Consider the following 10,382-nt stretch of genomic DNA (forward strand, 5'->3'; position numbering starts at 1 on the left):
CGGGAAGGGTGAGGAAGAATACATCCACCTGCTCCAACCCCGAGACTGTTCACCGCCAGCCCAGAGAGGGAGACCGGGGCACCCCAGGCCCCAGAAACAAGAGCCCAGCAAGATCCTGGGGGGAGATGAGCTCCAGCGAGTCCACAAGTTCCTTCTCCTCCCGAGTGGTCGCCACGTTACGAGAGTACGAGGACGCCGGCAAAGCACTAACCCAGCTGAAAGAGGAGCTGAGGGAGGCCCGGATCCTGAACACCCGGGCGTCCAACAAGGAAAGACCCGCGACCTCCCAGAGGTTTAAAGCCCTCAGAGACGAGGTGGTCAGGTTAGTGCTCCTCCGGGAGGGGATTGAGAAAAGCGCAGGTCCCTTCCTGGAGAGGTTTAAGAACCAGCGGCGGTTCTCAGAAATGAAGGGGTTAAACACCTCAGGAGAACCGCCAGCCGGCGTCCTTAGTGAAGAGGAGGGGGAGGATGAAGAGGTGACTGGAGTCTCAGTTGCTGGAGCCAGTGAGGGGCAAAGCCGGAGTTCCAGTGGTCTCCCTGCACGGCAGAGGACTCCGACAGCAGAGGCTGGAGTGTCTGGGGAGGAGGAGGAAGGAGGACTGCTGAGGGAGATCCGACTGCTGGAGTCTCCAGTGGACCTGACGCGGTTTTCCTTCGGTGAGGACAAACCAGTGGAGGAGACCAAGAGGAGGAAGAGGAAGACCGGAGGAGCCGCACAGGAGGTGGTGAGTTACAAGTATGTACCAATGTCTGATGTTGCGCCTGCCACCTTCTGTTTAAACCCCACCAAACCTAAAGGCACGGGCTCTGCAGTGGGCTCGAGCCAGAGGCAAGATGGGGAGAGGAGAAGGACGTCCGGCGATGCTGCCATCTGTGCGGGGAACAGTGCAGGGGGCGAGGCTGTGGAGGTACTCACAGCGCCGGACATAGGAAGTTCTGTGGAGTTTCCCACCCTGCCCTCTGCGGCTAAGCCGGTTATCACCGGGGCTGGGGAGGCCGGGAGGGATGTGAAAATAACACCTGTGAGGAACACTGGGCACACTGCTGCGCCAGGGGGGCAGTGTGCCCCAGCGCCCAAAAAGGACACTAAGACCCCAAAGTCTGTGAGTGCAGGGCGGGCAGAGGTGCCGAGAAAACAGTCTGGCCAGAACAAGGACCAAAATGCTGCAGTAGAGGGGCGGGGCGCTCCAGGAGATGACCTGCAGAAAGCCAGCAGCAACCAAAGGGAAACGGGTGTGGTGCTGCAGGGAAAGGAGTCTCTGGGAGTGCTCCCCTCCCCCGGCCCAGCAGGTGTGAGTGCAGAGACACCAGACACAAGGGAGGAAGGAATGGAGGTGACTATGGAAGGTGCAGAGAACAGCAGAGGTAATGGGGTGACAAGTAAAGGGAATGGAAGTAGTGGTGCAGTGAATGATGGGAGTAATGGTGGAGCAGATGGTGGGAGTAATGGTGGAGCAAATGATGAGAGTAGTAGGAATGGTGGAATTAGTGGTACAGTGAATGATGATGCAGCAAATGGTGGGGGTAGTGGTGCAGTGAATGATGATGTAGCAAATGGTGGGGGTAGTGGTGGAATGAATGCTGGGAGTTGTGGGAATGGTGGGAGTTGTGGTGTAGCAAATGTTGGGGGTAGTGGTGTAATGAATGGTGGGAGTAATGTTCCTGCGAATGGTGTGAGTAGTAGTGGAGTGAACGATGGGAGTAATGGTCCTGCGAATGGTGTGAATAGTACTGGAGTGAATGGTGGGAGCAGCACTGGTGCTGGTGGGGGGGAAGTAGGCGCTGGTCCCGCTGCCCCCCCAGCATTGGCGGCGGCTTCAGCCCAAAGCTATTCAGGAGCTGTCAGTGCTGGGGGTAATAGTGCGCCCTCGTCTGGTGGCCCTGGGGATGGTGACTTGCAACAGCAGCTCCTGGATGCCCTGAGGAGAGGGGAGAGCTCCATCACTGTAGAGGGGAGGGAGGTTGATCTGTCTTTCTGGATAGAGAGACATGGTCTTTCAGCCTTCCGAGATAGAGGAGCAGAGACTGTCTGGTCTCTGCCGACAACGGGGCAGAGGAGTAACCGTAGGAACGTGGTCCGTCTCCAGTGGGTAAGCAAGGATGCCTGTCCTGATAGGTCGAAGGTGGTTGAGCTCCTGCTGGGGATGGGCTTTGCGGCATATGACATCTTTGCCTTGATCCATCCCTACGGGACCTCCTACTTCGATGTCAGCTTCGTGAGACCGGAGGGCCTTGAGCTTTTCTGGTCTCACCATGAGCTGGCTCGGAGTCGCCCCGAATGGCATGGTCTCTTTCCCCTGGCAATAACCCGCCAAGATTCAGTCAGGAAAGTGACCGTTTTGACTAGTAATGAGTCGCTTTCCTGTATGGACATTACCACCTGGGTGAGTCGATACGGAGAGGTCACCAATATTCCCGAAAAGAATCTGGATGACCATGGTATCTGGTCAGGGGCCTGGACCTTCATGGTGAGATTGAAGGTTTCGGGAAACACTGTTACCCATATCCCCTCCTCAACCTTTTTGGGGAGGGATAGGATCTTGATTTTCTACCGGGGGCAGCCTAAGGTCTGTCACAGGTGCGGTAGTCCCACACACTTCAATGCGCAGTGTACCACCCAGAAATGCGCACTGTGTGGGGACCTCGGTCATCTTGCTGCTGCCTGTCGCAGGATTAGGTGTAACTTGTGTGGTGACCTCGGTCACCCGTTCAGTCGCTGTCCGCGTTCCTTCGCCAATGCGGTCCTGAAAGCGGCGAGTGCGGGACAGGCGAAAGCTGGAACTAATCTTGCCGGTGAAGAGACCAGTAGGGGCGGGGGAGGCAGGGAACCGGTGAGGAGCAAGCTGCCGCCATCCACCATCAGGCGGCAGGAAAAGCGCCGTGGGGACAGGGGGCAGGGAGTAATGTCCCTAAACTCTGACCCAGGTACTTCACTTGCAGCTGAGGATCCTAAAGACAGTGAATTGAGCGAGGAAGTCAAGAGACTTGAAAGGGAAGAGCAAGAGGACGCCACTTCTTCCCAGGAACCCTCTTCTGGTGACAGTCTAGATGAGGGAGAGGGGGAGTGGTCACAGAAAAAAAAAAGGGTAACAGAAAAACGGCCAGAGGTAGGAGGGGGACCAGGTCTCGAGCTGCCTCTTTGGAGTGCGACCCCTCTGACTCTCTGGCCGTGATCCAAGCGCCATTGGAGGGTTCAGCCGCCCCCCCTCTGGTGGATCTCTCCAACCGGTTCGGGGCTCTCCAGGACCTCCCTCTGGAGGGGGGAAGTGGGGACCCGGGGCCGGAGGTTGCGGACAAGGTGGTTGGGGCTCAGGAGATGGCTGGGTCTTCCTCTCGGGGGGCAAATACAAAGCCCTCTGGGGGGACGACTAACCCAGGACCACCAGACGAGGGCAAGAATGTATGTAAGGAGAGAATGGACGAGTCTGTTTGTCTTAAGCGCACTAAAAACCCGTCATTATCGGAGGAAGAGGTTGGGACTGTCAGTGGTGGGAAGAAAAAGGCTATCTAATTCAATCAATCATGATGGCGGCACCCACCCCGTTGACGCTGGCAACTATTAATGTTTGCAGCATAAAGTCAGATGCGTCAAGGTACACGGCCTTTCATTTTCTCGGCCAACTTGACGCCGACATTTTGTTTTTGCAGGAGACCAGGTTGACCGATATATCAACCTTGCATAAAGCAAGGGGGGAGTGGAGGCATGGGCCCTCCTACTGGTCTCTTGCGGCCGAGCTGTATAGCGGGGTGGCGGTCCTTTTTAAGACCGCAGCGGTTTAATGCAGACGAGTGATCGAATTAGAAATGGGGAGATACTTAATCCTAGATGTCTCCATGGGGGGACAAGAGCTTCGGCTCATTAACATCTATGGTTCCCAGTCCAAGTGGGACCGCAAATGTCTCTTCCTGAAGATCAAACCTTTTTTATTTTGAGTCGGCAGGTGGTCTTCGGAGGGGATTTCAACAATGTCACGAGATCCTGTGATAGAGGAGGTTCCGGAGACCGGCTGGCTTATGACTGCGTCGCGTTAAACAGGATAGTGAGTGAGGCTCGCCTGGTGGATGTCCACATCCGGCACAACCTGGGCGACACGGGATTCACCTTTTTTAGAGGTAGTCAGTGCAGGTCTAGGCTAGACATATTTTATTTGAAGGAGGAGGCCGTCTCTTCACCGTTGTCGGTTGTGGAGGTGGAGTTCTCCGATCACTGTTTGATTATGTTTTCTCTGAACGTTACAGAGACTCCTCGGATGGGAAGAGGCTATTGGAAGCTGAATTCGTCACTCCTTGAGGAAGAAGCTGTAAGACGGTCTTTTGAGGAATTCTTTCAGAGCCAGGTACCATTGCTGGGCCTAAGTAACACTAAGTCAGAGTGGTGGGAGATGTTCAAACATCGGGTGGCGAGATTCTTCCGGCAGCTCTCGAACCTCAGAAGCCTGAACAGGGATCGCCTATATCAGAGCCTGAGGAGGAAACTCGAGCATCTTGTCTCGACTGGAGGTAGCCGCGAGGAGATCTCCAGAGTGAAGTCCTTGCTGAAGAGGTGTCAGTACGATAGGCACGTATCTTTGGTTTTCGAGAGGGACTACGGGAAGTACTGCTCGCCCGACCCTTACAGAAACTGTAAGATGTCAGTGAATAGTAAGATAGTGACGGGGCTGGTGGACAGTACGGGGTCCCTGAGAAGGTCCAGATCAGGGATCTTGGAGGTCGTCAGTTCCTACTACTCGCACCTCTTGGGAAGGAGGGAGCTTGATCGTGATGGGATGTCGGCTTTCCTGGCTGAATCCGTTCCTGAGCCAGGGGCTGACCTCTCGCTGGGCGATTTGGCAGAAGCGATCAAAGAAGAGGAAGTGAGACTGGCGATCGATGGGCTTAGGCCCAAAAAGTCGCCAGGTTCGGATGGCTTAACATCCGAGTTCTTTAGGACCTTTAGGGACTCTTTGGTCCCCCTCTTGACTCAGGTGTTTAACGAGTGTCTCTCCTCGGGCACTCTGCCGAGATCATTAAGGAGGTCAGCTTTGATCATTTTGTCAAAGGGTAAGGATCCGTCACGCATTGAGAACTGGCGTTCCAATAGCACTTCTCAATGTGGACAGGAAGATTTTGGCTAAGATACTTTTCAACAGGCTGGTGAAGTTTGCACCCCGGCTCCTTTCGGAGGTTCAGCACTGTTGCGTTCCTGGCCGTAGCACTTTTAGTGCTGTTCTAGGTGTACGAGAGGCCGTGGAGCAAGGCAGGGCGGGCCTCTGGAAGGGGTTCTTGCTGACCCTGGATCAGGCAAAAGCCTTTGATCGGGTTAACCACGAGTACCTCTGGTCCACTCTTTTGAGGTATGGTCTGCCTGGAGGGTTTGTGGACTGGCTTAAGACCTTGTATGCAGGGGCTGAGACTTTCCCTCTGTTGAATGGGTGGATTGGACGACCTTTCGGGGTAGGATCCGGTGTCCGTCAGGGCTGTCCTCTTAGCCCTTTGCTTTACGCGTTTGCGATCGATCCCTTCCTCAGAGGGATCGATTGTGGACCGTTGGCGGGGGTGCGGATGGGCGGGGCGGCGCCGGAGGCTATCCTGAGGGTGGTGGCCTACGCGGACGATGTCACCGTCTTTGTTTCTTCGCAAGAGGAGGCAGTGGTGGTGATGTCAGAAGTGGAGCGCTACTCGGAGGCATCCGGGTCCAAGGTCAACCAGGATAAGTGTGAGAGTCTCTGGCTGGGAGGCGGAGATCCCGGGTTTGATCTTCCGGACACCCTCCCCGAACCCCAAGAACATGCCAAAGTCCTGGGCATCGAATTCGGCCAGGGTGATTACCCCACGAAAAACTGGGAAGGCAGAATCAAATGTGTCACTCAAAGAGTGGACCAATGGAGGGGTTGGTCTTTGACCCTGAGGGAAAGGGTTGGCCTGTGCAAAGCTTTCCTGCTCCCCTTGCTAATCTACCTGGGCAGCGTCTGTGTCTTGCCAGAGCCTCTCTGGACACGGGTCTACAGTCTGTTCTTCCAGATGTTATGGGGGAACAGACTGAACCTAGTCAAGTGGGAGGTCACTTACCGCACGAGGAGACTAGGGGGTTTGAATATGGTGAACCCCATGGTGTTCCTAGTGAACATTTTCTTGAAAGTGAACGTGGCAAACCTCTGGAAAGAGAGGGCTCCTCCGTGGGTATTCTCCTGCAAGGGATGGTTTCAGCCTTTCTTCCAGGAATGGGAGACAGGGGGAAGATTGAAGGATCTTCGCACACCACACGGGCATCTCACTGCACAGTACCACTCCTCCTGTCCTGTATATATACACTGCACAGTACCACTCCTCCTGTCCTGTATATATATACTGCACAGTACCACTCCTCCTGTCCTGTATATATACACTGCACAGTACCACTCCTCCTGTCCTGTATATATATACTGCACAGTACCACTCCTCCTGTCCTGTATATATACACTGCACAGTACCACTCCTCCTGTCCTGTATATATACACTGCACAGTACCACTCCTCCTGTCCTGTATATATACACTGCACAGTACCACTCCTCCTGTCCTGTATACTGGATGTAAACCTTAGTCACTGCTGCCTTCCCTGCCCCAGCTTTTGTTGTGGCTTTGCTCGTCCCTCCTTCGGGCTGGATAAACCCTGTAGCTGCATCTGAGGTTATTTGAGTCTTTTGTGACTGTAACATTCTTCGTCAGTTCTTGGTGATTTTGTATAAACTGAATCGCAAATTGTTAGACTATTCAGAGTCCGGTGAATTTCAGAAAATTCTTCACACATTTAATTTATATTGAATTAATTTGTTTCTCTCTTCTAGTGGGAAATCCATTTGCAGCTTTATCCTTCATTCGTTCTTCAGCCTGGTTTTTCTCCTGGTGTCACCATCGCACCGTTTTCTGTACACAGCTCTTCGTCGGAGAGGCGAGAACCTCCTCTCTACTGATGGGAAAGAAATCGGCGGTGAATGCAGCAGATTGTCTTACAGGAGATGAAAACCCGGGGACACAGCCGACTCTTTCATCTACCACATTCAAACAGTTTAATTTTCTTTCCAATGGAAGCATTTAGTGGTTTGTGGGGAAATGTCCCTCGTTCTGTAAACTTTATTCAAATCTTTGAAAAAAAATGAAAAAAAAAAAATCTGAAGCCATAAAAAATTCACAATCTCTGCAGAACTTCTATTCCACCTTCTTTCCGTAAATAGTCAGTGACCACAGCGCTGGGATCCTGGCAAACTGTCCACTAGAGGGTGGGGGATGGCTCAGTCCAGAGATGAGGGCCAAGCAGCTGGGATTCCTCACATAGTGACATGTGCCCTGTGTTCAAGGAGCACACTTCATCCTTTCATCATCTCCATCACCCAGCACTGCACAAGTAACACAGAGATATCACACACAGACTATCTACACACTCCATACTCCTCATAGTCACATCAATTACACACAGCACACAAACGCTCACGTGCCCAGTGTATCCCCCTATGTACAAGAATATAATATAATACTATAATACTGCCTCCTATATACAAGAATATAACTACTATAATACTGCCCCCTATGTACAAGAATATAACTACTATAATACTTCCCCTATGTACAAGAATATAACTACTATAATACTGCCCCTATGTACAAGAATATAACTACTATAATACTGCCCCCTATGTACAAGAATATAACTACTATAATTCTGACCCCTATGTACAAGAATATAACTACTATAATACTGCCCCTATGTACAAGAATATAACTACTATAATACTGCCATCTATGTACAAGAATATAACTACTATAATACTGCCTCCTATATACAAGAATATAACTACTATAATACTGCCCCCTATGTACAAGAATATAACTACTATAATACTGCCCCCTATGTACAAGAATATAACTACTATAATACTGCTCCTATGTACAGAATATAACTACTATAATACTGCCCCCTATGTAGAAGAATATAACTACTATAATACTGCCCCTATGTACAAGAATATAACTACTATAATACTGCCCCCTATGTAGAAGAATATAACTACTATAATACTGCCCCTATGTACAAGAATATAACTACTATAATACTGCCCCTATGTACAAGAATATAACTACTATAATACTGCCCCCTATGTACAAGAATATAACTACTATAATACTGCCATCTATGTACAAGAATATAACTACTATAATACTGCCCCTATGTACAAGAATATAACTACTATAATACTGCCATCTATGTACAAGAATATAACTACTATAATACTGCCCCCTATGTACAAGAATATAACTTCTATAATACTGCCCCCTATGTACAAGAATATAACTACTATAATAATGCACCCACTGTACAAGAATATAACTACTATAATACTTCCCCTATGTACAGAATATAACTACTATAATACTGCCCCCTATGTAGAAGAATATAACTACTATAATACTGCCCCCTATGTACAAGAATATAACTACTATAATACTGCCCCTATGTACAAGAATATAACTACTATAATACTGCCCCCTATGTACAAGAATATAACTACTATAATACTGCCCCTATGTACAAGAATATAACTACTATAATACTGCCCCCTATGTACAAGTATATACAGTGGTGTGAAAGTGTTTACCCCCTCCTGATTTCTTATTCTTTGCTTGTTTGTCACTTAAATGTTTCAGATCACAAAACATATGTAAATATTAGACAAAGATAACACAAGGAAACACAAAATGCAGTTTTTAAATGAAGGTCTTTATTATTAAGGGAAAAAGAAATCCAAACCTTCAGGGCCCTGTGTTATAAAGTGATTGCCCCCTAAATCTAATAACTGGTTGGACCCTTAGCAGCAACAACTGCAATCAAGCGTTTGTGATAACTGGCAATGAGTCTTCACAATGCTCTGGAGGAATTTTGGCCGCTCATCTCTGCAGAATTGTTGTAATTCAGCCACATTGGAGGTTTCCGAGCATGAACCGGCTTTTTAAGGTCCGGCAACAGCATCTCAATCGGATTAAGGTCAGGACTTTGTCTAGGCCACTCCAAAGTGTTAATGTTGTTTTTCTTAAGCCATTCAGAGGTGGACTTGCTGGTGTGTTTTGAATTATTGTCCTGCTGCATAACACAAGTCCGCTTCAGCTTGAGGTCACGAACAGTTGGCCAGACATTCTCCTTCAGGATTTTATGGTAGACAGCAGAATTCATGGTTCCATTTACCACTACAAGTCTTCCAGGTCCTGAAGCTGCAAAACAGCCACAGACCATTACACTACCACCACAATATTTTACTGTTGGTATGATGTTCCTTTTCTGAAATGCTGTGCTACTTCTACACCAAATGTAATGGGACATACACCTTCCAAAATGTTCAACGTTTGTCTTCTCAGTCCACAGAGTATTCTCAAAAAATTTTTGGCGATCATCAAGATGTTTTCTGGAAAAACTGAGACGAGCCTTTATGTTCTTTTTGCTCAGCAGTGGTTTTGGAACTCTGCCATGCATGCCATTTTTTCCCAGTCTCTTTATTATGATGGAGTTATGAACACTGACCTTAAAGCGCACCTGTCAGCAGGATTGTGCTCAGTAAACCACATACACTGTCAGGTGGGTGCTGCCGTTGCACTGAGTAAAATGATACCTTTGTTGATGAAATCCATCCTGTGGTTCTTTTATCATTTTTATTTTCATTTCTGCTATAATGAGATGCTCGAGCTCTGGGGCAGCCTTTGGGGAGGGGCTTTATCTGGTGCTCTGCTTATGTATTCCTATCTCAGCCTTGTGACAGGTCACTGTGCTTTCACTCACCTGCCTACTGTTACGCACAAAATTTGCCTGCACCAAAATGGCCTCCGCTGCCTGCGCATGCGCAGTAGCATCTCTCGGTCGCCCAGAGATGCTACTGCACACACGCGGGCACAATTTTGCTTTTGGAAAAAGATTTTGCCTGCTGCAGTATGGCGCCACGCATGCATAGTAGCATCTCTCAGCAACCCAGAGATGCTACTAAGCATGCTCGGGCGGCGGGTGCCATTTTGGTGCATGTAAATTTCATGTGTGGCACACAAATTACACAGGCCTTATTTAAAATAGTAGGAAGGTGACTGAAGGCACAGTGACCTGTCAGAAGGCACAGATAGGAATACATAAGCAGAGCACCAGATAAAGCCCCTCCCCACAGGTCGCCCCGAAGCACAAGCATCTCATTATGGCAGAAATGAAAATAAAGATTATAAAAGAACCACAGGATGGATTTCATCAACAAAGGTATCATATTAATCAGTGTAACAGCGCCCACCTGGCAGTGTATGTGGTTTACTGAGCACAATCCTGTTAACAGGTGCGCTTTAACTAAGACAAGTGTTGTTTGGATGTTGTTGTGATCTTTTGAATGAGTCGTCGCTGGGC

This window comes from Phyllobates terribilis, unplaced genomic scaffold, assembly GCF_046119375.1.
Source record: "Phyllobates terribilis strain yellow unplaced genomic scaffold, ASM4611937v1 Scaffold_4__5_contigs__length_816908805, whole genome shotgun sequence".
NCBI lineage: Eukaryota > Metazoa > Chordata > Amphibia > Anura > Dendrobatidae > Phyllobates > Phyllobates terribilis.